Source organism: Canis aureus, chromosome 24, assembly GCF_053574225.1.
Source record: "Canis aureus isolate CA01 chromosome 24, VMU_Caureus_v.1.0, whole genome shotgun sequence".
NCBI lineage: Eukaryota > Metazoa > Chordata > Mammalia > Carnivora > Canidae > Canis > Canis aureus.
Window position 1 is genome coordinate 43,635,267 of NC_135634.1, and position 27,216 is coordinate 43,662,482.

At 35.4% G+C, this 27,216-nt stretch overlaps 1 protein-coding gene across 9 annotated transcripts in view; it reads left to right on the top strand.

The window, feature by feature from the left end:
* Positions 1 to 27,216, top strand: part of SP100 (SP100 nuclear antigen) — a 98,779-nt gene that overhangs the window by 3,343 nt on the left and 68,220 nt on the right. The gene's annotated exons all lie outside the window — the stretch shown is intronic.

The window sequence follows — 27,216 nt, forward strand, 5'->3', positions numbered from 1 at the left end:
TCTAGTAAAATTTATATTTCCCTCCCTAGAGGTCTTATACTTCTGCTAGATTTATTCATAGGTACTTGGATTTCTTTATGCTATCAAATCTACATAATTTAAATTTGATTTTCTAGCTCCTCGTTACTAAGATAAAGAATAAATGGAAACTTTGCCAAACTCTTTTGAATTCTAATGACTTCTATGGAGATATATATGTACAAATGTGGATTTACATAATGTATACACAATGACAATTTTGTTTCTTCTTATCTAATCCTTCTACTTATTATTCCTTTTTCTTGGCTTACTACATGGGCTAGGTACTTTGTATATGGCAAACACAACTACTGATAATAATGATTCCGTCTTGATCCTAATCCCAAAAGGAAAGTTTTTATCAGTGCACAATTATGGATGATATTTGCTGTAGGCTTCTTTTATAAAAAGACTTTCTAAAAGACTTAACAGATTAAAGAAATTTTATTTTGGCACCTGAAACTTTCAACATAGGAAGTGTTTGTGACCCCCTGTTTTCAGTTGTTTTTGCTGGTTCTCACTCACAGATTTTTCTAATAAACTTTTAAATTTTGAAGAGAATTGATATTAGATTAGATACTAGATAGAATTTATTTTTGTTTTATTTTTTGTTTAGTATTGGAGTAATTTTATATTTACAGAAAAATTGCAAAGACAGTACAGAAGTTTCTGTGCTCTGCACACCCATATTCATTTCCTGTGACATTATCCTCTTACATGATTGTGGTGTATTTTTCAAAACTGAAAAACCAATACTGGTAACATCACCAATATTGGTGAAAGAAATTCTAGACTTTTTTTCATCAGTTTTCTCACTAATACACATTTTCCATTAGTATACATCAGTACACGGTTCCACAGTCCCATCCAGGACTCCACATTGCATCTAGCCATCCTGTCACTTATTCACTTCTGATTGTGTGACAGATTCTCAGTCTCTTCTCGTCTTTCATGACTTTGACAGTTGGAAGAGTACTGGTCAGGCATTTTGTGGACTGATTTTTAATTCGGGTTCATCTTGATGGTTTTCTCATGATTAGAATGCACTTATGGATCTTGTGAGAGCATACCACAGAGGTGAAGTGCCCTCCTCATCATATTACATCAGGGGTTATATGACAACCTGACCATCAGCAGGGAAGTTGACTTTGATTATTTAATTAAGGTGGTGTTTGCCAGGCCCCTTCACTATAAAGTTAGCATTTTTCCTTTTCCACAAAGAAAAGGGAAGGGTTTTTTTTCTGTTCACAAAGATTATTTTGCTTGACATCTTTGTGTACTAGCATTGTATTGGGGAAATTATTTGTAGGTAAAATTGAGGACTTCAGTGGAAACAGTTTGAGTTTGCCACATCCAGGTGCCTCTGGGCACTCTTTAACACAGGTCAGGGTCTGAGAGCACCTGGGGGAAGCCAGGTGGTTCCAGGCCAGAGCTGCCCCCCTCCACTCCATTCTCACTAGGAAGGTGTCGTGGTAGTGGCTGGGACTCCCGCTGGAACCTCCACTTTGTGTGGACTCTAGACTTCATTTCTGTTCCCCTCACCCATTAAAGTTGTCAAACAAGAGGTTCTGATTCCCAAGGATCAGTAAATGCCTCAAGTCAAAAATGGCTCTGTGCTTGCTTGCCTCTCTGGTTTCTTCTTTCACTTGACTTTTGCCTGGTAAAGCCTTCCCATAGTTTCATCTCTTTAATAACATTTTTAAGTGCTTTTTTCAACTTTTACAGTTTTCCAAGAAAAGGCTATATTGCTTGTGGAAGTTGGGGGGGATTGAAGTTTTTTTCAATCCTGCCCCACCATATCAGGAATTGACTAGTTGATGAACTCTCATTTTTCAAAGTTTATTGCTTGAGGTTTGATTGTGGTTCATGAGGTTTCTCTCTGAATGCTTTTAAGATTTTTCTCATAGCATTTGTGCTATAATAAGACTAGATTTATTTGTTTCTTAAATATTTAAAATTTTTTTGTTTTGTTTTGCATTTATCCTTTTGGAGTTTCCAGAGCTTCTTGAATTTGTGAGTTGATGTCTTTTGTTGTATTTTTTTGTTTATGGGCTTTTGTTTTTTGTTTTAATTGTATAGTTGGCATATATCTTAGTTTCAGGTGTACAACATAGTGATTTGACATGTATATACATTATGAAATCATCACCATATTAAGTTGGTTACCATCTGTCACCATATAGGATTATTACAATATTATTGACTATATTCTCTGTGCTGTACTTTACATCCCCTTGGCTTATTTATTTTATAATGGGAAGTTTGTACCTCTTAATCCCCTTCACCTATTTTGCCCTTCCCCCACCTATCTCATATTTGGCAATCATCAGTTTGTTTCCTGTATTTATGAGTCTGTTTCTGTTTTATTTCGTTTATTAATTTGTTTACTTTTTAGATTCCACATGTAAGTGAAATCATATGGTATTTGTCTTTCTCTGACTTATTTTACTTAACATAATATCCTCTAGGTCAATCCATATTATTGTAAATAACTAGATTTCCTTCTTTTTAAGATTTTTAGGGCTGAGTAATATTCCATTATATAATATACAGACCAAATCTTCCTTATTCATTCTTCTATTGATGGAAACTTACATTGTTTTCCTATCTTGGCTATTGTAAACAATGCTGCAATGAACACAGGGTGCACATATCTTTTTGAATTAGTGTTTTTATTTTCTTCAGATAAATATCCAGAAGTAAAACTGCTGGGTTATACTGTATTTCTATTTTTAATCTTTTGAGGAACCTCCGTACTAGTTTCTATAGTGGCTGGACTAATTTACTTCCCTTCAACAGTGCATAAGTGTTCCTTTTTTTCTATATCCTCGTCAACACTTATTATTTCTTGTCTTTTTGATTCTAGTCATTCTGACAGGTGTGAGGTGATGTCTCGTGGTTTGGATTTGCACTTCCCTGATGATTAGTGATTTTGAGCATTTTCTCCTATGTCTGCTGGCCATCTGTATGTATTCTTTGGGAAAATACCTATTCATATCCTCTGTCCATTTTTAAATCAGGTTGCTTGCTTGCTTTTTTTTTTTTTTTTTTTTTTTAGTAGTATTCCTATACTATGTTGAACATGTTGAGTTATAGGAGTTCTTTATGTTTTAGATACTAACCCCTTATGGAATATATCATTTGCAATTATCTTCTCCCTTTCAACAGGTTGCCTTTTTGTGTTGTTGTTTTTTTTAGGATTTTATTTATTTATTCATGAGAGACACAGAGAGCGAGCGAGAGAGAGAGAGAGAGGTAGAGACACAGGCAGAGGGAGAAGCAGGCTCCATGCAGGGAGCCCGACGTGGGACTCAATCCTGGGTCTCCAGAATCATGCCCTGGACTGAAGACGGTGCAAACATTATATGGTCTCATTCATTTGGGGAATATAAAAAACAGTGAAAGGGAATAAAGGGGAAAGGAGAGAAAATGAGTGGGAAATATCAGAGAGGGAGACAGAACAGGAGAGACTCCTAACTCTGGGAAACGAACAAGGGGTGGTGGAAAGGGAGGTGGGTGGGGGGTGGGGGTAACTGGGTGACGGGCACTGAGGGGGGCACTTGATGGGATGAGCATTGGGTGTTATGCTATATGTTGGCAAATTGAACTCCAATAAAAAAATACATAAATAAAAAAAATAATAAACCACTGAGCCACTGGGGCTGCCCGCCTTTTTGTTTTGTAGATGGTTTCTTTCACTGTACCAAAACCTTTTAGTTTGAGGTATTCCCAATTGTTTAGTTTTGCTTTTGTTGCCCATGCCTAAAGGGATAGTTCCAAAAAAAATATATCATTAAGACCATTTGGGGCACCTGGTTGGTTCAGTTGATAGAGCATGTGACTCTTGATCTCAGGGTCATGAGTTCAAGCCCCATGTTGGGCATGGAGCCTATTTAAAAAAAATATTGTTAAGACTAATGTCCAACAGTTTACTACCTATTTTTTTCAGGAGTCTTTTTTAGATCTTTAACCCATTTTGAGTTTATTTTTGTGTATGGTGTAAGATAGTATCCAGTTTCATTCTTTTGCATGTAGCTGTCCAGTTTTCCTAGCACCATTTATTAAGAGACTGTGTTTTCCCCTTTGTATCTTCTTGCCTCCTTTTGTCATAGGTTACTTGACTATGTAAGTGTGGGTTTATTTTCGGGCTGTCTATTCTGTTCCATTGATCTTTGTGTTTATTTTTGTGACAGTACCATACTGTTTTCATTATCGTAGTTTTGTAGTATATTATGAAATCTGGGATCGTGATGCCTCCAGCTTTGTTTTTCTTTCTCAAGATTGCTCTGGCTACTTGGGGTCTTTTGTGTTTCCATACAAATTTTTGGATTGTTTTAATTCTGTGAAGAATGTTGTTGGTATTTTGATAGGAATTATGTTGGATCTGTATACTGCTTTGGGTGGTATGGAAATTTTAACATTAATTTTTTCAATCCATGACTGTAGTATATCTGTTCATTTATTTGTGTCATCTTTAATTTCTTTCATCGATACCTTATAGTTTTCAGAGTAGAAGTCTTTCAACTCCTTAGCTAAATTTATTCTTAGGCATTTCATTACTTTTTGTGCAGTTGTAAAAGGGGCCATTTTCTTAATTTCTCTTTCTGTTAGCTTCTTATTAGTGTATAGATAATGCAACAGATTTCTGTATATTAATTTTCCATCCTGCAATTTCCCTGAATTTGTTTATTAGATCTAATAGTTTTTTTAATGGCGTCTTCATGGTTTTCTATATATAGTAGTATCATGTCATCTGCAAACAATGATAGTTTTACTTCTTTACCAATTCAGATGCTTTTTATTTATTTTTCTTGTCTGATCACTATAGTTAGGATTTCCAATACTATGTTGAACATAAGTGGCAAGATAGGGTGCATCCTTACCTTGTTCGTGATCTTAGAGAAAAGCTGAGAGCTTTTCACTGGTGAGCATGATGTTAGCTGTGGGTTTGTCATTTATGCCCTTTATTATGTTCATATATGATCCCTCTAAACCCATTTGGTGAGAGTTTTTATCATAAATGGATGTTGAGTTTTGTCTAATACTTTTTCTGCATCTGTTGAAATAATCATATGACTTGTATCCCTTATTTTATTGTGTGTATCATGTTGATTGATTTGCTGAAATTGAAATTGAACCACCCTTGTATCTCTGTAATAAATCCCATGTGGTATATGATCCTTTTAATGGTTTGTTGAATTTGGTTTGCTAATTATTGAGGATTTTCATTTATCTCATATTTATAACAGAAATATAGTACTCATAATGATTTGGGATGATTTGAAATTTTTTTTAAATGTATTGGAATTATTTATTTAATATGGACATTTTCTATTCTTTGAAGGACTGCTGAAAATTGTTTATAAAACTGTTTGCAATTGATATTTTGGGGGTGTGGGAAGAGGGCAGGACTAGAGTAAATCTTGAAGTACATTATACATTTCTATTACTTTTAGTTTTATTTAGTTCTCACGTTGACTCTCAGTTTTGATGATTCATATTTTCCTAAAAAGTAACGATTTTTCCTAGATTGTCATATTTATTGGTAGAAAATTATACAAGGATTTTTTTGGTAAAGTTTTAATCTTTTCTTTAACTGCAGACACATCCTTTTCCTTATTCCTAGCATCATTCATTTATGCCTTTTCTTTTGTTCTCTTGATCAAATTTTGCCTTTTGTTCTCTTCAGAGAATCACCTATCGGTTGTATTGATCCATTATTTTTATTTTTTGTTTGAGATTTAATTAAATCCTACTTTTCTTTATTATATTTTTGGTTTTTTTTTTCTTTCCTCACTTTTGTCTTCAATTTCCTTGAGGGGATTGCCTTGACTTCTTTTCTTAATACTTTGGTTTAAAACTTAATTTACTTTTCAATGTTCCTTGTTTTCTAATAAATGCATTTTACATCATGAATGTTTATCTCTGTGTCACTTTGTGTATATCTGTGGTTTTGTATGTTTTCATTAGAGTTTATTTGTTACTCATCTATAATTTGTATTTTACTTTTTAAACTAAAGATTGTTTGGAAGTAGTTTTGAAAATTTCTCAGTGAAAAATATTGAAGGAAGTCTTTCTTTGTCCTGGTTGTTCTGATCTTATCATATGTTGTTAGAAAATGTGTTCCTTCAGATTTTTTTTCATTTCATAGTCTATTTTATTTTTCTTGTGGCCTAATACATGTGATTTTGAAATTTCTCCATCTTTAAAGGGTAATATAATTAATGATTAATAATGCTACTCAGTGCTAGCCAGGAGGAAGGATAGGAGTTCAGGGGGTAGGTAGGAAGTTTGTGGAATGGTGTTCTGAACACTAGCTCTGCCACTACATAGCTGTAAAATACAACCCCTCAGTATTTAAAGATATTTTCTTACAGATCATGATTTCTACTATACAGTTTGGTGAAATACACATTTTATCAGTGTGAAGTAACCTTCTGGATTCTTTGTAATGCTTTGAATGCTAATTTCTATTTGGTTGTGATTTTAGTTTTGCTACAAAGCACTCTTTACCTTGCATTTGTTTATTGTGTCTTTTCCAATCCCTTTAATTTTAGTCTTCTTGAGCTGTTTTATTTTTTCTGTGTCCCTTACAAATAGAATATAGTGTGCACAAAAATTAACTCAAGTGGATTAAAGTCTTGAATGTAAGACCTGAAACCATATAATCCCTAGAAGAAAACACAAGTGATAAGCTCCTTGATACTGGTCTTGACGTTGAATTTTTGTGTTTGATTCAAAAGCAAAGGCAACAAAAGTAAAAATATACAAGTGAAATACATCAAATGAAAAAGCTTCTGAAAAAAAAAAGAAAAGAAAGAAAAAGCTTCTGCACAGCAAAGGAAGCCATCAATCAACGAAATGAAAAGGCAGCCCACTGAATGGGAGAAAATATTTGCTGATCATATATCTAAATGCATAAAGAACTCAACTCAATAGCAAAAACCAATCTGATTTAAAAATTGTCAGAGGCTCTATTAATAGACATTTTTCCAAAATTATGTACAAATGGCCAACAAACTCATGAAAAGATGCTCAGCATCACTAATTATCAGGGAAATGCAAATCCAAACCTCAATGAGATATCACCTCACGCCTGTCAGAATGGCTATTATCAAAAAGACAGGAAGTAAACATTGCAAGGATGTGGAGAAAAAGGAACACTCGCGCACTATTGGAGGGAATCCAAACTGGTGCAGTCACTATGGAAAAGAGTACGGAGGTTCCTCAAAAAATTAAAAAGTGAGCTACCATATATGCAATTCAGCAATTCTGCCTCTGGGTATTTATCCGAAGAATATAAAAATACTAATTTGAAAAGATATATTCACTCCTATGTTTATTGCAGAATTATTTACAAAAGCCAAGATATAGGAAAAATCTAAGAGCTTATTGATAGATTAATGGATAAAGAAGATGTGATATATATATAAAATATGATATGTGTGATGTATATGATATATAATGTAATACTACTCAGCTATGAAAAAGAAGGAAGTATTGCCATTTGTGACAATGTGGATGGATCTTGAAGGTATCATGTGAAATAAAATAAATCAGATAGAAAAAGACAAATACCATAGGATTTCACTTATATGTGGAATCTAAAAAACAAAACCAAGAAACAACCAAAAAAGCCTTTTCGTAAATACAGAGAGCAGAGTTGTGGTTATTTAGGGGGTTCAGGGTGGACAAAATGGGTGAGGGGGACAATTGCATGGTAATGAATAGTAACTAAACTTATTGTGGTGAGTTTTTAGTATATACAAATATCGAATTATTACGTTGTATACCTGAAACTGAAATAGCATATACTAATTTTTGATCAATAAAAAATACATATTGCTGAATTTTATTTTCTATCCAATATATACTCTTTAAAAAAAGATTTTATTTATTTTTTTCATGAGAGACATAGAGAGAGGCAGAGACATAGGCAGAGGGAGAAGTAGGCTCCCTATGGGGAGCCCGATCTGGGACTCAATACCAGGACCCCAGGATCACGACCTGAGCCAAAGGCCACCAAAGCGTCCCAAGCACTGGGTGTTGTATGGATGTGCTGAATCACCAAATTCTACACCTGAAACCAACATATGTTAACTAACTAGATTTCAAACACAATTTTTGAAAAAGTTCTAGCTTTCATTCCGGAAATTGTTTTTCCTCTTTTTATTTGATTTTTTGTTGTTGTTCTTATTCTTTCTCCTCTCCTTCTAAGATAGATTCCCATTGGCAGAATGTCAAAACATCAGATTATGCAATAGATCTTATTTTTTTCATAGTTTCCGCATTTTTTTCTTACATTCCAGAAAAAAATGTAGCTAATTAACTTTTCTTCAACTGAGTCTATTCAGCTATTAACATTCCTACTTTTTTAAAAACCTTTTATGTTTCTTTTTTTTATAAATTTATTTTTTAGTGGTGTTCAACTTGCCAACATATAGCGTATCACCCAGTGATATCATCCTGTCAAGTGCCCCCCTCAGTGCCCATCACCCAGTCACCCCATCCTCCCACCTCTCCTCCCCTTCCACTACCCCTTGTTCGTTTCCCAGAGTTAGGAGTCTCTCATGTTCTGTCTCCCGCTCTGATTTTTCCCACTCATTTTCTCTCCTTTCCCCTATAATCCCTTCAACTACTTTTTTATATTCCCCATATGAGTGAAACCATATAATGTTTGTCCTTCTCCGATTGACTTACTTCACTCAGCCCATCTTTCTATGGGCACCGAGGCTCCTTCCACAGTTCAGCTATTGTGGACATTGCTGCTATAAACATTGGGGAGCAGGTGTCCCGGCGCTTCATTTAATAAGATGCAATATACATACCATAAAATTCACTTTTTTTAAGTGTATGATTCAATGGTTTTTAGCAAATTTATAGAATTCTGCAACCATCATCACTATCCAAGTTTAGAAAATTTCATTACCTCAGAGTTGCTCATGATTGTTTGTAGTCAATTCCTATTCCTATCCTCCAACCCAGGCAACTACTAGTCTACTTTCTGTCTCTGTAGATTTGTTTTTTCTGGACATTTCATGTAGACGGAATCATATAGTATGTGGTCTTGCACGTCTGACTTCTTTTTGAAGAAATGGCTATTCAAATAATTAACCAATCATTTAATTGGGTTGTTTATCCATTGAGTTGTAGGATTTCTTTATATATCTGTGTAGGAGTCATTCATTAGAAATATGATTGGCTAATATTTTCTCCCACTCTGAGACTAGTCTTTTATTTTCTTAATGGTGTCTTTTGAAGAATAAAGGATTTAAAATGTTTTAAATTCCAATTTATCAATTTATTCTTTTATGGATCATGCTTTTGGTGGTGTAGCTACCTTTTAATCTAACCCAGTCATAAATATTTTCTATCTATTCTTTGAAAAGCTTTATCATTTTCTCTCATACACAGGATGCTGCATAATCTGTGGGGCCCAGTGAAAAAGAAAGTGGGGGGACCTTTGATCAAAAATCATTATGAATTTCATAACAGTGAAAGCAGAGCATTAAACCAAGTACAGGGACTTATGTGATTACATAAGATATACACCCCTGAATTTGGCTCTGCTCTTATATTTAGATATTTGATCCCTTTTGAGTTGTTTTTTTTGTCTAGGTGTGAGGTGAGGGTATAAATTAATCTTTCTGTATGTGGATATTTAAATGTCCTAGCACCATTGTTGACAAGACTTTTCTCATGGAATCGCCTTGGCACTTTGAAAATCAATTGACCAATAATACAAGGGTTTATTTTTTCACTGTCATTCTAGTCCATTGATCTATGTATCCATTTTTATGCCACTGCTGTAATGGTCTTCATTAATGTAGCTTTATAATAAGGCTTGAAATCAGGAAGTATAAATCCTCCGATTCTGTTCCTCAAGACTATCTTGGCTATTCTATGTCCTTCGTATTTTCACACAAATTTTTGTATCAACTTCTCAGTTTCTGGAATAAAAACTTTGCTGGGATTTTGATAAGAATTTCACTGAATCTATAGATCAGTTAGGGGAGAATTGCTATCTTAAAAATATTGAGTTTCCAATCCATGAACATGGAATGTTTCTATTTATTTTGATCTTTAATTTTTTTATCTTTAATTTTTTAAAAGATTATTTTATTCATTTGTTTGAGAGAGAGAGAACATAAGTTGAGGGGAGGGGCTGAAGGAGAGGGAGAAGCAGACTCTCTGCTGAGCAGGAAGCCAGATGCTGGGTTCAATACCTGGACCCTAGGATCATGACCTGAGCCATAGGCAGAGGCTTTACCAACTAAGCCACCCAGGTATCCCTGATCTTTAGTTTTTCTTAGCAATGTTTTGTAGTTTTCAGCATGTAAGACTCGCTTTTTGTTAAATTTATTCATAAATATTCCATTGTTTTGCCTTCCTTTATTTTTTAATTTGAAAATTTCACTTTTAAATTTCTAAATTTCCTGGCTAATTGTCTAGAAGCATTACTATCTCATAAACTGTGAGAGTGTGAAATACATTTTCTCTAAAGTCTTGATTTGTTGGCTCTATTATTTGTATTTTCTCCGAATTTACCAAAAAATGGTAAAAGAAGGAGCTAAAGGGACCTGGGTGGAACCCTAACTAAGCCAGGGATGTATACAATACTATTGGGGCATAGTATTCCATGTCTTTCCCAAAATTTGTTCCAAACTTTATACACAAGTCAAAGATTTTTATTACTTCAATTTATATAAAAACGGGATCATAATATATTAACCTGAACTTGATGTTTTTATTTACCAATAAAACTACACTCATCCATCCAAATTAGAAATAAATAGCTACATACTATTCCAAAAGTATGGATTTGCCATAATCTGCGCAGCCATTCAGCTGAATAGACAATCATGTTATTTTCAAGTTTAGGGATCTTCATTTTTGTTGTATTTTATTTACTACCAAAAAAAAAAAAGCTCCAATAAAAACTTTTGTACTTGTGGGTATCTAACCAATAAATATTTATTAATGTCTTATGTATCTCAACTACTCAAGAAAAAACAAGAGACAAAAGAGACAAAATCCTTGTGCTAATGATATATATTTTTGGGGGAGAAGACAGGCAATGAATAAGACAAGAAATGCTCTATTAATTAATTAATTAATTAATTAATTAGTTATGTTAGGGAGTAATTTAGTATGTTAGGGATTGGTAAGGACATGAATAAAAATAGAACTAGAATTAGGGGTTGGGGATATGGGGGCACAGTAAGGAGCCGTAGTTGTTATTTTAAGTAGCTTGATCAAAGCAGGTCTCATTGAGAAGGGAACAGGGAGCAAGGATCTTAAAAAGATGGAGTTAGTTCACTCGAGGATGTCTGGACAGAGAACATGCTAGCAGAGACAAGAGCCAGAACTGAGTTTCTAGGCTTGGAATGTGCCTGATGCAGTCAAGAAACAGCAAAGAGGAGGGTGTGGCCAGAGAGAGTTGAGCTAGGGGAAAGGAGAGAAAGGCTGATCATTTCAGGCCCCTTGAACACTGTAAGAACTTGGCTTTTACTCTGAGGGAAATGGGGAGCCATTGAAAGTGTTAGAGTTTCTATAAGATGCATATTATTTTAATTTCATGGGATAGGTTCCAAAAATGTATGTTAGGTTAATCGGTAGTGTATCTTAAAATTTCTAGATTATTGCCAGATCTTTTCTGAAAAGGCTTTAGGAATTCACACCAGCAAGGGTGTCTCTCTCTGAATCTTCTCTCACGCTGCCTTTTCATATATGAAATTGTGTTTGCCAATCTAACTAGGAGAGAGAGTCTCACTGATGTTTTAATTCCTATGCGTTCATATGTTTATTAGACATTTCCATTTTCTTTTCCCTAAGCTGCCTTTTAGGTCTGTTTTCTTTGGGGTTCTTTGTCACATGTTATTAACAGCCTGGAATCTTTGTATATCAGATGCATTAACCCTTTGTCATATGTGTCGAATTTATTTTTCTACATTGCCTTTTAACATCTGTATTGCTTTTTAAATATTTATATCTATTAAATCTTTCTCCACCTACTTTCTTTATATATTTTTCTTGGCTTGACTCAAATATTTATTCTATCATGTAAGTTCCTATGTAACTACTTCATCCAGTTTCCATGGTATGACAGTTTGCAAGTGCACCACACTTATACAATAATTTCAGAAAAATTGACATTTTTAGATTACTATGTTTTTTTAACTGAGGGTGCCTTATATATCTCTTTATTTTTATCTTATTTAATTTCCTTTAATAGGATTTTATAGTTTTCTTCATATAGGTCTATACCTTTCAGATGTTTATAAATATACATGTATTGTATTTGTTATTGCATCTAAAGTGCTATTTCTTTTCAATTTATATCTCCCAAAATAAAATTTATAAGTTTTATATATCTATTTTTTAAAATTCATGCACATTGGCAAATTTCTTTTCTAGTTCTCATGGATTTTACTTTGGTTTTTATGTATATAATTGTAGGGCATATAATGTTGTATCTCATTTTAGTATTTATACCAATGACTTCATTTTCTTACCCTATTGCATTAGCTAAAACATCAAACTTAAAATAATGATAGTAATAGTAGGAAACCCTGTCTTTTTTTTTTTTTTTTTTTCTATTTAAATGATTTCATCAGGGGAACCTAGGTGGCTCAGTTGGTTAAGAGTCTGCCTTGGGCTCAGGTCATGATCCCAGAGTCTAGGGATTGAGCCCCACATAGTGTCAGGCTCCCTGCTCAGCGGGGAACCTGCTTCTCCCTCTCCCACTCCCCTAGTTTGTGCTCCCTTCTGTCAAATAAATAAATAAAATCTTAAAAACAAATAAATGACTTCATCGCTTCACTGTAATTCTTGTTATTTTTGGAGACTTTATATTTATTATATTAGCATCTATCTACTTCATGTGGTTTTTATAAAAATAGCTGCTAGATCTTACCAGTTCCCTTTTAAAATAATTTAGGGATATATTTATATGCTTTTTTCCCTCCTTTTGTTTGTTGATGTACTAAATTATATAAAGAGATTTCCTAATGTTGAACCATCTTTACTCATTTCATTAACTTTTTCTTCCTCTTTTTTTCCCTTAGTCTCATGGTTTCATGTTTTTTAGGCTAATTTTTTTATTATTGATCTTTTTTTTAAATTGAAGTATGATTAACATACAATGTTATTTTAGTTTCAGGTGTACAGTGTATTGATTCAACAATTCTATATATTACTCAGTGTTCATCATGATAAGTGTAGTCATCATGTGTCACCATACAACATTATAATATTACTGACTATATTTCCTTTGATGTATTTTTCATGTCTGTGACTTATTTTTTACAACTGGAAGTTTGACCTCTTAATCCCCTTTACCTATTTCACCCATTTCATCACTTATCTCCCCTCTGGCAACCATCAGTTTATTCTCTGTATTTAAAAATCAGATTTTTTTTGTTTTGCTTTTGGAGGGGGGGTTGTTTTGTTTTTTTTTTAAGATTCCTCATGTAAGTGAAATCATCTGGTACTTGTCTTTTTCTGTCTGCCTTATTTCACTTAGCATAATACTCTCTAGGTTCACGGGTGAATGGCAAGATCTTTCTTTTAAAAACTAAAAATAGATGACACATGATCCAGTAATTCCACTATGGAGTATTTACCCAAAGAAAATAAAAACACCAATTCAAAAAGATAAATGCATCCCTGTGTTTATTGCAGCTTATGGAAGCTTAATCCACATGTCCACTGATAGATGAATAGACAAAGAAGATGTGGTGTATATATACAATGGAATATTGCTCTTTCTCTATTTTCGAAATAGTCTCTAACCACAAGGTCTATATCATCTTTGGTCCAACACAGTACTTTTACTTTCTTTCATAAAATCTCTAATGGTTTATTTTTTTTTAATCTATAGGCTCTTTAGCATCTACTTATTGTAACTTATTGGGACTTCTTTTGTGACCAAGGTTATGATCCAGATCAGTACATGGACTTTGGGGAAAAAATGATGTGTTCCTTGTTTTTAGGTCAAAAGACTAATGAGGGGGAGGGGCAGAGGGAGAGAAAGAGAGAGAACCTCAAGCAGACACCCCTCTGACCAGTCCTACACAAGGTTTGATCCCACCACCCTGAGATCATGACATGAGCCAAAATTAAGAGTCAGATGCTTAACTGACTGAGATACCCAGGCACCCCCAGAGCCTGTATATTTTGATCATTTTTTTAATATTTTAAGATTTAAAAGCTAGAGGTAAATTGTTTTTCAACATCTATAAAACATATAAACATTTATTCCATTATTTGTTTCTTGATTTTTTGCTTTGATATAGTTATAAATATCCTAATTTTTTGTTTTGTTTACATTTGAATACCATAACTTGCCTATCTTTGATTTTAACAGATTTTGTATCACTTTGTCTTTTCTGTGTCTCTTCTTGGATTCCATTTTTCATCTATGCCTTTCAAGATCATCTTTTTTTTCATTTCCACTTAATACTTTAAACAATACACTTTTCATATGTGTATTTTTTTCTGTTTTAACTTTTAGAACTCCTATTGTTTTCCTTGTTTTTCCTCTCTAAAAAATGCAAGCTATGTTTTCTTTTATTTTTTAGTATTTCATGGAGTTTTATAGGGTCTGATTTCACTGAACTTGAGATTTCTAGAATAATTTTCTGCATATAGACCCTATACACATTTTGTTAGGTTAATACCTAAGTATTTCACATTTTTGTGCTGTTGTAAATGGTAGTATTTTATTTTATTTCAAATTCCAATTTTTCAATGCTGGTATATACAAAATCATTGTATATTAACCCTGTGTCCAATGACCTTGCTATAGTTACCTATTAGTCCTGGGAGATTTTCTTTTTGGTAATTACTTGAGATTTTCTACATGGAGAATTATGTAATCTGCAAATAAAAACAATTTTAGTTCTTTCTTCCCAAATTCCAACATTAATTTTTTTGTTTGTTTTTTGCACTAATTATGCACTTACTATGCCTAGTAAGATATTGAATAGGAGTGGTAAAAGGGGACATCTTTGCCTTGTTCCAAATCTTAGGGGAAAGTGTACAGGTTCTCTGCAGTATACATTAGCTGTAGTGATTTTTGGTAGATGTTCTTTCTCAAGTTGAAGAAGTTCCTCTCTATCTTTACTCTGCTGAGAGTTTTTTCATAAATGGATGTTCGATTTTGTCAAATGACTTTTCTGGGATCCCTGGGTGGCGCAGCGGTTTGGCGCCTGCCTTTGGCCCAGGGCGCGATCCTGGAGACACGGGATCGAATCCCACGTCGGGCTCCCGGTGCATGGAGCCTGCTTCTCCCTCTGCCTATGTCTCTGCCTCTCTCTCTCTCTCTGTGTGACTATCATAAATAAATAAAAAATTAAAAAAAATAAAAAAAAATCAAATGACTTTTCTGCATCAATTGGTATCATTCAAATTTTCTTCTTTAGCCTGCTAATGTGGTAGATTTACACGGATTGATTTTGAATATTGAATGAGACTTACATATTTAGAATCAATTCCACTTGGTTGTGGTGTATAATTTTTTTACATTGTTGGACGAGATTTGTGAATATTTTCTCAAAAACTTTTGTATCTATGTTCTGAGAGATATTGGTCTGTAGTTTGTCTTCATTTGCTTTTGGTATTACAATAGTGCTGGGCTCATAGAAGGAAATAAGAAGTGTTCCTTCTGTTTCTACTTTCTGGAAAGCCTGTGGCAAATTGGTATCATTTCTTCCTTAGATGTTTAGTAGAATTACACAGTGAATATACTTGAACCTAGTGCTTACCTTTTTCAAAGTTTTTAATTACTGACTCGATTTTTTAAAAAGTGAATCTGGGCCTATTCAAATTACCTATCTCTCTTTGTGTGAGTTTTGTGTTTTTCTAGGACTTTATTTTATATAACTTATCAAATTTGTGGTAATATATTTATTTATAGCATTCTTTTATTATCTTTTTAGTATCTATAGAATCAGTTGTACGATTCTACTTTCACTTCAATATTGGTAATTTGTGTCTTTTCGCTCTCTTTTTTTCTTTGTTAGCCTGGGTAGAAGGTTATCAATTTTATAGATCTTTTCCAGGAACTAGCTAGCTTTAGGCTCTGTGGAGTTTTTTCTTTTATTTTCTATTTTCAATTTCATTGATTTCTGCTCTAATTTTTGTTTTTCCTTCTACTGCATTAGGCTAAAATTGCTCTTCCTTTTCCAGTTCCCTAAGTGGAAAAACTTTTTTTTATATAAATTTATTTACTTTTTTGTTTCAAAGACAACTTTTATTTTTTTATATATATAAATTTATTTTTTATTGGTGTTCTACTGCATTAGGCTAAAATTGCTCTTCCTTTTCCAGTTCCCTAAGTGGAAAAACTTTTTTTTATATAAATTTATTTACTTTTTTGTTTCAAAGACAACTTTTATTTTTTTATATATATAAATTTATTTTTTATTGGTGTTCAATTTGCCAACATACAGAATAACACCCAGTGCTCATCCCATCAAGTGCCCTGCTCAGTGCCCGTCACCCAGTCACCCCCACCCCCCACCCACCTCCCCTTCTACCACCCCTAGTTCGTTTCCCAGAGTTAGGAGTCTCTCATGTTCTTTCTCCCTTTCTGATATTTCCCACTCATTTTCTCTCCTTTCTTCTTTATTCCTTTTCACTATTTTTTATATTCCCCAAATGAATGAGACCATATGTTTGTCCTTCTCCGATTGACTTATTATTGATTTTAGATCTTTCTTCTTTTCTAATATACGCATTTAATGGAATGCATTTCTCTCTAATCACTGCTTTTTCTGCATCCCCCCCTTTTTTTTTTTTTTTTTTGAGTGTCTGGGCATGTGCAGATGAGCGAGCTGGGTGGGAGAAGGAGCACAGAGAGAAAGAATCTTAAGGAAGCTCCACACCCAGCACAGAGTCTGATACAGGTCTTCAGTGTAAACTGAGATCACAGTCAGAGCCAAAATTAAGAGTCAGATGCTTAATTGACTGAGCCACTCAGGTGCCCCTGCATCCCACAAATTTTGATAAGTTGTGCATCATTTTTATGTAGTTTAAAATCTGTCTTAATTTTTCTTGAGATTTCTTCCTTGACTCAGGCATTATTTAGAAGTATATTTTTAAATCTCCAAGTATTGGGCATTTTCTACCTCTTTCTGTTATCGATTTGTACTTTAATTCCTTTATTGTCTGAGAACATGCATTTTATGATTTCTATTCTCTTAAACTTGTTAAGATGTGTTTTATGACCTACAGTGTGGCCTGTCTTGGTGAGGATCGTTATTCCATGTAATCTTGAGGAATTCGTGTATTCTGCTGTGGTTGGATGGAGTATTCCAAAAATGTCAAATAGATCAAGTTGATTGATAGTGATGTTCAGGTCAACTACATTCTTACTGCTTCTCTATCTGCTTGATCTATTAACTACTAAAAAAGGCTTTTCATGTGTGCAATCATAGTAACAGATTCGTCTATTTCTATTACCATTTATCAACGTTTACCTTACATAATTTGATTCTGTGTGGTTAGGTAGATATATGTTATGGATTGTCTTCTTAGAAAACTGGCCCCTTTATCATAGGAAATGCTCTCTTTCTCCTTGATAATTTCTCTTGTTCTGAAGTTTTTTTGTATCGAAATAATATAGCTGCTTCATCTTTTTTGTTTGTTTGTTTGTTTTAGTGTTATTATGGTATGTCTTTCTCCATTCTTAACCTGAGTCTTTATATTTATGGACTTTTCTTGGTGAAAATATGTGGTTGAGGCTTGTTTTTGCAGCCACTTTGGCAATCTCGCCTTTTTTATTTCTTTCCAAGTTTTTATTTAAATTCCAGATAGTGGGGATCCCTGGGTGGCGCAGCGGTTTGGCGCCTGCCTTTGGCCCAGGGCGCGATCCTGGAGACCCGGGATCGAATCCCACGTCAGGCTCCCGGTGCATGGAGCCTGCTTCTCCCTCTGCCTGTGTCTCTGCCTCTCTCTCTCTCTCTGTGTGACTATCATAAATAAATAAAAATTAAAAAAAAATAAAAATAAATTCCAGATAGTTAACATACAGTGTAATATTGATTTCAGGTGTAGAGTTTAGTGATTCATCACTTACATAAAATACCCAGGGCTCATCACAATAAATGCCCTCCTTAATATCCATCACCTATTTAACCCATTCTTCTGCCCACCTCCCCTCTGGTAGCCATCAGCTTGTTTTACCCTCCCTATGTTTGCTTGTTTTGTTTCTTAAATTCTACATATGAATGAAATCATATAGTATTTTATCTTTCTCTGACTGGCTTGTTTTGCTTAGCATAATACTCCATCTACATTGTTGCAAATGGCAAGATTTCATTCTTTTTCATGACATATATATATAAACACACACACACACACACACACACACACACTCAAGTCTGCATTCCAACCAACAGTGCAAGAGGGTGTCCTTTACTCCACATCCTGGCCACCGCCTGTTGTTTCCTGTGTTGCTAATGTTAGTCATTCTGACTGGTATGAGGTGATATCTCATTGTAGTTTTTTTTTCTAACATTAATATTTTTAATTCTTTTTTTAATAATAAATTTATTTTTTATTGGTGTTCAATTTGCCAACATACAGAATAACACCCAGGGCTCATCCTGCCAAGTGCCCCCCTCAGTGCCCGTCACCCACTCACCCCCACTCCCCGCCCTCCTCCCCTTCCACCACCCCCAGTTCGTTTCCCAGAGTTAGGAGTCTTCATGTTCTGTCTCCCTTTCTGATATTTCCTACCCATTTCCTCTCCCTTCCCTTCTATTCCCTTTCACTATTATTTATATTCCCCAAATGAATGAGACCATATAATGTCTGTCCTTCTCCGATTGACTTATTTCACTCAGCATAATACCCTCCAGTTCCATCCACGTTGAAGCAAATGGTGCATATTTGTCGTTTCTAATGGCTGAGGAATATTCCGCTGTATACATAAACCACATCTTCTTTATCCATTCATCTTTCGATGGACACCGAGGCTCCTTCCACAGTTTGGCTATTGTGGACATTGCTGCTAGAAACATCGGGGTGCAGGTGTCCTGGCGTTTCATTGCATCTGTATCTTTGGGGTAAATCCCCAACAGTGCAATTGCTGGGTCAGGGCAGGTCTATTTTTAACTCCTCATTGTAGTTTTGATTTGTATTTTCCTGATGATGAATGATGCTGAACATCTTTTCATATGTCTGTTGGCCATCTGTCTGTCTTCTTGAAAAAAATGTCTATTTATGTCTTCTGCCTCTCCTGCTTTTTTAACAGAATTATCTGTTTTTTGAGTGTTAAGTTTTAAATGTTCTTTATAGTTTTTGGATATTAACCTTTTATCAATTATGTCATTGGCAAATATCTTCTCCCATCCCAAAGGTTGCTTTTTGGTTTTGTTGATTGTTTCCTTCACTGTGAAGAGCTTTTTATTTTGATGAAGTCCCAATAGTTTATTTTTGTTTCCTTTGCCTCAGGAAACATACTTAGAAAGAAGTCACTATGGCCAATGTCAAAAAGATTACTGCCTTTGTTCCTTAGGATTTTAATGGTTTCCTGTCTCACATTTAGGTCTTTAATACATTTTGAATTTATTTTTCTGTATGGTGTAAGAGAGTGATCCAGTTTCATTCTTTAACATGTTGTTATCCAGTTTTCCCAACACCATTTGTTGAAGATACTCTTTTCCCCTTGCATATTCTTTTCTGCCTTGTCAAAGATTAATTGACCATATAGTTGTGGGTTTATTTCCAGGTTTTCCATTCTGTCCTATTGATCTCTGTGTTTGTTTTTATCAGTACCATACAGTCTTGATCACTACAGCTTTGTAATATAAGTTAAAGTCCAGAATTATGATACCTACAGCTTTGGTTTTCTTTTTCAACATTACTTTGGTAATTCAGTCTTTTGTGGTTTCCTACAAATTTTAGGATTGTTTGTTCTAGCTCTGTGAAAATTGCTGTTGGTACTTTGATAAGGATTGCATTTAATGTGTAGATTTCTTTGGACAGCAGACATTTTGACAATTTGTTCTTCTAATCCATTACCATGGAATGTTTTTCCATTTATTTGTGTCTTTATCAATTTCTTTCATCAGTGTTTTATAGTTTTCAGAGTACAGAATTTTTACCTCTTTGGTTAGATTTATCCCTAGGTATCTTATTGTTTTTGGTGTAAGAGTAAATGGGATTTATCCCTCGATTTCTCTTTCCACTACTTCATTATTGGTAAAAGAAATGAAACAGATTTCTGTATGTTGATTTTGTATCCTGTGACTTTACTGAATTGGAGTATCAGTTCTAGCAAATTTTTGTTGGAGTGTTTTTGGTTTTCCATGTAAAGTATCCTGTCATCTGCATATAGTGAAAGTTTGACTTCCTTGCTGATCTGGATGCCTTTTATCTCTGATTGTTGCCTGATTGCTGTGGCTAGGACTTCCAGTACTATGTTAAATAACAGTGGTGAGAGTAGACATCCCTGTCTTTTCCTGACTAGAGAAGGAAAGCTCCATTGAGGATGATATTAGCTGCAGATTTTTTGTATATGGCCTTTATTATATTGAGGTATGTTCCCTCTAATCCTACTTTGTTGAGGGTTTTTTGTCACAATTTTGTCAAATACTTTTTCTGCACCTATTGAAAGGATTATATGGTTGTTACTCTTTCTTTTATTAATGTGGTGTATCACATTGATTGATTTGCAAATATTGAATCACTCTTGCAGCCTGATAATAAATCCCACTTGATTGTGGTAAATTATTTTTTAATGTATTGTTAATTTGATTTGCTAGTATTTTATTGAGAATTTTTGCATCCATGTTCATCAGAGATATTAGCCTGTAGTTCTCTCTTTTAATGGAGTCTTTGGGTTTATAGGGTGATGTTGGCCTTATAGAATGAATTTAGAAGTTTTCCTTCCATTCTTGTTTTTTGGAATAGTTTGAGGAGAATAGTCATTCACTCTTCTCTAAATGTGTAGTAGAATTCACCTGTGAAGCCATCTGGCCTGAACTTTTGTTTGTTGGGAGATTTTTGATTACTGATTCAATTTCTTTGTTGGTTATCATTCTGTCCAGGTTTTTCTATTTCTCCCTGTTTCACTTTTGGTAGTTTATGTTTCTAAGAATTTGTCTATTTCTTTCAGATTACCCTATTTGTTGTTATATAGTTTTTCATAAGATTCTCATACAATAATTTGTATTTCTGTGGTGCTGGTGTTATTTTGCCTCTCTTGTTTGTGATTTTATTTATTTGTGTCCTTTCTCTTTTCTTTTTGATAAGTCTGTTTAAGGGTTTATCAATTTTATTAATTTTTTGAAAGAACCAACCCCTGGCTTCATTGAACTGTTCTATTGTGTGTTTTTTTTTTTTAATTTCTAAATCATTTATTTCTGCTCTAAGCTTTATTATTCCCCTTCTACTCCTGGCCATAGGCTTTATTTGTTGTTCTTTTTTTTTGCTCCTTTAGGTGTAACATTAGGTTGTTTATTTGAAATTTTTCTTTCTTCTTGAAGCAGGCCTGTATTGCTATATACTTCACTCTTATGACTACTTTGGCTGCATCACAAAGGTTTGGACTATAATGTTTTCATTTTTGTTTGTTTCCACATATTTTTTCTTTTCCTTTTTTTTTTTTTTTTTTTTTTTTTTTTGACAGAGAGTGCATATGGGCAGGGGGCGGGGGCAGAGGGCGAGGGAGAGAGAATCTTAAATGGGCTCCATGCTCAGTACAAAGCCCAATGTGGGGCTAAATCTCATGACCCTGAGATCATGACCTGAGTTGAAATCAAGAGTTGGATGCCTACCCAAGTCACTCAGGCACTCCTTTGTCTTTTTCTTTTCCATGTATTTTTAAATTTCTTCTTTGATATCCTGATTGACTCATTCATTGTTTAGTAACATGTTGTTTAGCCTCCATGTGTTTGTAGTCTTCCCAAATTTTTTCTTGTAGTTTACTTCGAGTTTTGTAGCATTTTGGTTAGAAAATATGCAATGTATGATCTCAATCTTCTAGTACTTGTTCAGGCCTAATTTGTGAGCTAGTATGTGATCTATTCTGGAGAATGTCCCATGTGCATTTGAAAAGAGTGTGCTTTCTGTTGCTTTAAGATGCAATGTTCTGAATATATGTGTTAACTCCATTTGGTCCAGTATGTCACTCAAAGCCATTATTTTCTTGTTGATTTTCTGCTTAGATTATCTGTCCATTGATGTAAATGGGGTGTTAAAGTCCCCTACTATTATTGTATCGTTATTAATGAGTACCTTTATGTTTGTTATTAATTGTTTTATATATTTGGGTGCTCCCATTTTGGGGGCACAAATATTTACAATTGTTAGATCTTCTTGTTGGGTGGTCCCCTTTATTTATTTATTTTTTTAAAAAGATTTTATTTATTTATTTATTTATTTATTTATTTTTAAGATTTTATTTATTTATTCATGAGAGACACAGAGAGAGGAGGCAGAGACACAGGCAGAGGGAGAAGCAGGCTCCATGCAGGGAGCCCGACACGAGACCTGACCCCGGGTCCCCAGGACCAGGCCCCGGGCCAAAGATGGCACTAAACCGCTGAGCCACCCAGGCCACCCAGGGTGGTCCCCTTTATTATGATATAATGTCCTTCTTCATCTCTTATTATGCTTTTGGTTTAAAATCTAGTTTGTCTGATTAAGTGTTGCTACTCTGGCTTTCTTTTGACATCCTTACATGATAAATGTTTCTCCATCTCCTCACTTTCAATCTGAATGTGTCTTTTGGTCTAACATGAGTTCCTTGTAGGCAGCATATAGATCTTGTTTGTTTGTTTTTTTTAATCCATTCTGATACCCTATATCTTTTGATTAGCGTATTTAGTTCATTTACATTTAGAGTAACTATTGATAGATATGCCTTTAGTGCCATTTTATTATTTTTTCTGTCATTGTTTCTGGAGATTTTCTCTGTTCCTTTCTTGTCTTTGTCACTTTTGTTCTTTCCTTTCCACTCAGAGTCCCCTTTAATATTTCTTGTTGGTTTAGTGGTTGCAAACTCCTTCGGTTTTTGTTTGAGAAACTCTTTATCTCTCCTTCTATTTTGAATGATAGCCTTGCTGGATAGAGTATCCTTGACTGCAGATTTTTCCCATTCAGCATATTGAATATATAATGTCACTTTCTTCTGGCTTGTCAAGTTTCTGTTGAGACATCTGCAGCTAGCCTTATGGGCCTTCTTTTATAACTTAGGGACTTCCTTTGTCTTGCTATTTTTAGGATTTTTTTTTCTTTATGCTGTATTCTGCAAATTTAACTGCAATATGTCCTGGTGTTGGCCTGCTTTTATTGATTTTGATGGGAGTTCTCTGTGCCTCTTGGATTTGGATGTCTGTTCCCTTCCCAAGACTAGGGAAGTTTTCAGGTATTATTTCCTCAAATTTTCTGTCCCCTCCTCTCTTCTTTTGGGACTCCTATGATGCAAATGTTATTACACTTTATGGTGTCACTGAGTTCCCTAAGTCTATTCTTGTGTTCTGTAATTCTTCTTCCTCTCTTTTGTTCAGCTTCATTATTTTCCATTATTTTATCTTCTGTTCACTTATTTGTTCTTTTGCTTCTTCCATTGTGGTCATTACATCCAGTCTGTTTCAAATCTCAGTTATTACATTTTTCATTTCTGACTGTGTTTTAACCCTTTCATCTCTGCAAGGGCCTCCCTGAACTCTTCCATTCTCTTCTCAAGCCCAGTGAGTACCCTTATGATTGTTGCTTTAAACTCTCCCTCAAGTGTATTACTTATATGTGTTTCAATTAGATGTCTGGCTGTGACCTTATCTTATTGTTTCATTTGGGATAAATTCCTCCATCTTGGCACTTTATTTAAGTCTCTATTTTCTTCTATGCGTTAGAAAAGCCCATTATGTTTCCTGCTTCTGAGAGTAATGTCTTTATGAAGAAGAGGTCATATAGTGTACAGAGCTTGGTGCTTCAGTGAGTGTCTCTGGTGTGTGCTGTGCACATTCTGTTGCTGTGTTTTGGCTGCTTTATCTCTTAGAGCAGTCATTTATAGAGGCTCTCCTTGCCTGCAGTGGGCAGTGTTTGGTCCTTGGTCAGAGTCTGGCAAGTTTTAACTAGATATGCTCTGGACTGCTTCTTAAATGAAAATCTGATGCTACTTCCACTAGACCTGAAGCCTTGAAGAACAATCTGACTGGGAGACATGGTATGAACAGGGGTTTCTGCTCATCTTCTAGGGAAAGATCCCATTGTACTGGGACTGAGGCAAACTTAACCAAAAAGGCAGTACTGGCAAAGCTCAGGGACATGGGACCTGGTGTAAGCAGGTTAGGCAGCCAGTGTCAGTGTTGTGCTGTTTGCTGCAGGTGGTTCTGTGTCTATGCTTAGGGATGGGGAGGTGGGAGCGGCACCAGCCAGCTACTTTGTCCCCAGAGAGGGGTCTCTATGCTTGCTGCTCTTGGGATAGCACTCCTAGAAGAGTGATTAATCTCCTCCTGTGCATCCCAGGCCTTTTTCAGGTAGCTGTTATCATGCTGTCTGCCTCTGGGTTGCTTGCCTGCCTTTTCTCCTGTGGCAGCACAGTGCCCTCCAGGCTCCATTTCAGTGAAACCTGCTGACTTTTAAAATTCTGAACTTGGGGTGCCTGGGTGGCTCAGTCAGTTAAGCAACCAACTCTTGATTTCAGCTCAGGTCATGATCTAGGGGTGAAATCGAGCCCTGCATCAGGCTCTGTGCTTGGATTGGAGTCTGCTTGAGATTCTTTCCTTTTTCCTCTGCCCCTCCCCCTGCTCTCTCTCTCTCTGTCTCTTTCTCTCTCTCTCTCAAAACATAAAATCCTTAACACTTGAAACTTTAGAGATGTGCTATGATGGGGACCTATGCTCATCTTCTGGGAGAGGGTCTCACTGTGCTGGGACTGAAGGACATCTCACTGAAAAGGGCAGTCATGTCAGAGTGTAGGGATGTGGGACTTGGAGCAAGCAGACTAGACAGCCAATATTGGGACTAAGCTGCCTAGTCAGATAGCTCCATGCTTAGGCTGAGGGTTGTGGGATGGAAATGGTATTCACTGGCAACTTTGTCCCTGGAGAGGCATCTCTGTGAATGCAACCTCTCAAGGCTGCACTCCAAGAAGAGCAAATAATCTCCCCTCTGCATGCCCAGGTGATCCTCAGGTTGTGTTGTCTGTCCCAGGGTTGTTTCCCTGCCTTCTCTCCAGGAGCAGGGCAGCACCCTTGGGGCTCTATCTCAGCCAGGCCCACTGACCTTTAAAACTCTAGCCTTCAAGCTCTGCTGGTTATAAGAACTCCTGGAAATAAGCCCACCTCTCATTTTCCTAGCCAGTGGCTTTGGGGGAGTGTTCTCCTTGTGTGTATCCCTGTGTTATCCTCTCTCTCTCTCACACCTGCCTCCACAACCAGGGGTCCCTCCCCTCTGCTGCACCCACGCCATCTGTTTCTCTGCACATCTCTGCACTTCCTACCTTCCTCAGTGTGGCCTCTTCTCTCCCTTTAGTCCTGGAGTTTGTTTTATCACTCCTCAGGTTGATTTCTCAGGTATTCAGAATGATTTGATAGATATCTAGTTGTGTTCGAGGGACAAAATGAGCCTAGGATCATCCCACTGTGCTGCCGTCTTATTTCCCCCACAATCTCTGCTCTTAATTGGAGTATGTAGACCATTCACACTGAATGTAATTATTTGTATAGTGTATTAATATCTACTATGTTTGCTTATTGTTCTTTATTCCTTGCATTTGCTTTGTTTCTTTTTTTCTTCTCTTTTTCTGCCTTGTCTGGTTTTAAGTTAGCATTTTATATGATCCCACTTTATTTCTTCTATTAACATGTCAGTTGTATTTCTTTTCAAATATTTTTAGTGGTTGCTTAAAGATTTCAGTATACACTCCATACCATTTCATCTGTAGCACATATACCTTTTAACAAAGGATTTCTGATTCCTTCATCCCAACCCTTACGATGTTACTGTCATTCATTGCATTCATCTATACATTGTAATCATCATTTGTTCCAATCAGAGAATGTCCTTGAGCTGCTGCTGGACTGCTATCTTGGGTTTCCTTTTAATGTCTTCAGGATTAGATCTGCTGGCTTCTAATTTTTACATCTTCCTCAATATTGGATTACTTGCCTATTTTTCTGAATCTAACATATTGGATTTTTAAAAAGATTTATTTATTTATTTATTTATTTATTTATTTATTTATTTATTTTAGAGGGAGAGAGTAAGTGAGGGAAGGCAGAGTGAGAAGGGCAGAGAGAGAAGGAGAAAGAAAATCACAAACGGGCTCCATGCCCAGGACAAACCCCAAAGCAAGGCTTTATCTCAGGACCCTGAGATCATGACCTGAGGCCAAATCAAGAGTCAGACTCTTGGGGATGCCTGGGTGGCTCAGTGATTGGGTGTCTGCCTTTGGCTTAGGGCCTGATCCCAGGTCTGGGGATCAAGTCGCCTGCTTCTCCCTCTGCCTGTGTCTCTGCTTTTCTCTCTGTGTATCTCATGAATAAATAAATAAAATCTTAAAAAAAAAAATCAGACATTTAACTGACTGAGCTACCCCAGCACCCCTTATTGAACGTTTTTAAGAGTGGGTGTGTGCTGCTCAGTATTAGATATCTATTTATTAGATAAATAAATAAACTAGAACCATACTAGATGACTTAGTTTTAAAACTTTTTATATACATAAAGGAAATAGAAAAAATTGTAGGAAAAATACTCAAGGTGGATGTTTGTAAAGTAAAATTTCTTAGTCTTACATATCTGAATTTGTCTTGATTAGACCTGAGTATTGAAGAGATGGCTTTACAGTCACTGTTACTAATGAGATGTCTCTCTCAACTTATTCTTGTCATCATTCCTCCATAGTTGACAAGTTTCTTTATTCTTTTGGGGAGCTTTTAAATTTTTCTCTTCATTTTTTAGGTGTTGTCATTTCATAATGAGGTGCTTTGGTTTATGTCTTTTTATTTTTTATTTTTTAACTTTTTTAAAGATTTCATTTATTTATTCATGAGAGAGAGAGAGAGAGGCAGAGACACAGGCAGAGGGAGAAGCAGGCTCCATGCAGGGAGCCTGACGCAGGACTGGATCCAGGGTCTCCAGGATCACGACCTGGGCTGAAGGCGGTGCTAAACCACTGAGCCACTGGGGCTGCCTGGTTTATGTCTTTTTAAATTCATTTTTCTAACTACTCTTTAAA